Consider the following 3,146-nt stretch of genomic DNA (forward strand, 5'->3'; position numbering starts at 1 on the left):
AAAAAAAAAAAAAAAAAGCAATCACAACAGTCTTCAGTGATGCTAGGGCTCCCTGTACAAACTTATTCCTCACAGTTATGGTAAAAGGCATGTCCTCTGGATATTTCATTGTGTGGGTCTATGGGCCTAATCTGATAAATCCATTCTAAAATGCCTATTTTCCTAGGCCATTGGATACCTTCTTCTATAGAATACAAAAGTAGGTCTGGTACTCCAACTTAGTGTAGGCTACCATATAATCTCATGTTTCAGTAAACTAAACAAATAAACTATTAGATCTTTTCCTAACCTCTTAAGCTGAAACATTGAATGAAGTATTTGTGCTTAGTGGGCTCAAATCAATGGACTCAGACTGATCCAATTTTATGTCCCTTGTACCATTATTCCACACCATTAATAGTCATTCCCACACATATTCTCTAGGTTTCTGTTGCTACATATTAGAAAACCCAAGATGTTCTTTTGAAGTGTAACATACCTCTTCTTGGGTCACTTCTTGGGTACTTCACCTTTTGGAGCTTGCTGAGACTTAAGTCTAGAAACAACAGTGCATGGTGGAGGTGATTCCTGGGAAGATTCAGCAACGTCTTGTGAGGCATCTGCCTCAGGCTATGTGCATAAAATGCCCAGGTGCCATCCTAGTGATACCTCAGAGAATGACTCAGCAAGCACAGATGGGTTAATCTCAACAGATGGCGGTAAAAGGGCTAGTTCTGCTGGAAGGAGTGTTTCAATGGAATTTCCATGTTCAATGCCCCAACTTCCTGATTGTCTGTCCATATGTCCCCATCCCAAGTTTCAGGATCCCATTTCCTCCCAATCAATATCCTCACTAACTCCAGACACAGTTTTAAGTTGTCAATTCAGTTGGGGCTGTAAATCAGCCACTGTTATGACAAAATTCTGGATTCAATTTTTGGCAATGTCAGCTCTATTACTATAAGAAATAAGGCTTTCTTTCAGGGCACAAGTGGAAATACTAAGACCTTTTAGGCAGCACTTGAGCCATTATTCCAAAACCCTGTGAGCTCATCTCATTCTTTCATTACTTTGTCTAGCGTAGGTAGTACTGACCAACCAGCCTCCCTATGCTTCTCACTCTGACAAAATTTCAGAAAAGTAACAAATATGTGATAACCTAGAGCCTCACTTCTCACCAATATTTGATCTATTGGTGGAGCTATTTTGTGTACTAATATTGCCATCTCACACCATAGAATAGGATCACCCTCCTTCCTGATGGAGGCAGTGTCATCAGCTCCTTTATGATTAATCAGGCTTGAGAACCAATTTAGAAATCTCATCCTTATGGTTTTGTTTCTTTAGAACCACTCTCAATACCAAATGTCTTAGGCTGAGTTCTTTAGAGAAGGAAAACCAGTGAAGCTGAGAGAGAGAGAGAGAGAGAGAGAGAGAGAAGTTTGTCTCAAGGAAATGATTCCAGTTATAGAGGCTGGCAAGTCCCAAGTCTGTGCATCAGACATCAAACTGGGGGCTACTACTGTAGCTGCAGGGGCTGAAGAACCCAGGATCAGCAGGCAATACAGTAGGCAAATCCCAAGATTGAATTGAATGTGAGGCTCTTAGCTCACAGGTTGCCAAGGCAACAATTCCAAAATTAGTAGGCAATACAGTAAATCATTGCTTGAAAGTCCAAATGTTGATGAGACAGTTGCAGGATCCAGAACAAATGAAAAGGCAGAGATCGTTGCCAGCACATGATTATATATTGGAAGCAGGCCACCACCCCTGAGGAAATTCCCTTTCAGCTGATTGGCAGCTTGTAGCACATCTCATCATGGAAGTGATTACATTTTATGAACTCTCATCATGGGAGATGACTGTATCATAACTGCTAAACAATTGAGATTCATGGCCTAGGCAATTTGACTTACAATCTTATGTCAAACAAAAGGACATACAACCTTATCACAGTGGGCCTGACATTTATGTAGTGAGAATTTGATAAGAGAATTCAGCTGTGAATTGCTGAGCTGACCTCCTAGGGAATAACTTTCTGTTTTTCTACAAACATCAAGGAAAATAGAAGTCTGAATCAATGACTTTTACAGAATTGGTTCAAGAGACTCATTTCATTTTGAAAAATGAAATGAACACAATATTAGTGACATGAACTAGTCCCTTAATTCTGTATTTTATATGTGTCCACAGTCATGGTTGCTGTTATCATGGGATTTGCTGTAAATTTAAGGCCAATCTTTAAAAATTGTGTGGTGTTTATAATTGTCGGGTTTTACAGCAAGCTTGGGGAGTTGTTCTCATGTGACTCTTTGCTCTAAAAAGGTGATATTTTATAATCAGACTCCAAGCAGGTACAGATAGAGAGCCCTCCTCCATAAGCAGAATGCCGCCTGTGAGTCAAGCATGTGGGGTTCAGTCACAAACATTTGTTTGCTCATTAACTCTGAACACAAGTCTGTGTCACAGGTGCCTTACTATCCCCATTTTACATAAGAATAAACTGAGGTCAGGACAGTTCGAATGATTTGCTCAAGCAAATAATTGGCAAAGTCTAGTTCTGTTTTTGCCCTAACTTTTATTTATTTTGTTGTTGTTGTTGAGATTATACATGGCAAAACATACACCAATTCAACAATTTCTAAATGTATAATACAGTGATATTGATTACATTGTTTGAGTTGTGCAAACATTCTTACCCTCCTTTTCTGAATTTTTCTTCCCTCATTAACATAAACTCACTGCCCTGTAAGGTTCCTATCTAATCTTTCAACTACCTGTTGTCAATGTGATCCTATATAGATAGTCATTAAAAAGTACAATGCTCAAGATAGATCTTTTTTTTTCTTTTTTTAACTGGATAAGCTAAAGTATTGTTTGATTTTAAGATGACTTCAGGGGATATTTTAGATTTACACCTTAAAGATAATCTCAGCCCCAGGGTTAAAGGTGAGGAGAGACAACTCAGGGATGCCCGAAGTAGCAAGAGGAAAGAGCAGGAGAAAGGGGATTAAAAGCCAGGCAGCCAGAGAGAAGAGCAGTCAGCCGAAGGGATTAGGTGAGGAGAGGCAACTCAGGCCCACCCAGAGTAGCAGGCTGGAAGAGCAGGAGAAAGGGGATAAAAAGCCAGGAACCCGGACAGAGGAGCAGTCAGCCCCAGGGACAAC

Source organism: Orycteropus afer, unplaced genomic scaffold (assembly GCF_000298275.1).
Source record: "Orycteropus afer afer isolate SDZICR_OR568_19922 unplaced genomic scaffold, OryAfe1.0 scaffold00027, whole genome shotgun sequence".
Classification (NCBI taxonomy): domain Eukaryota; kingdom Metazoa; phylum Chordata; class Mammalia; order Tubulidentata; family Orycteropodidae; genus Orycteropus; species Orycteropus afer.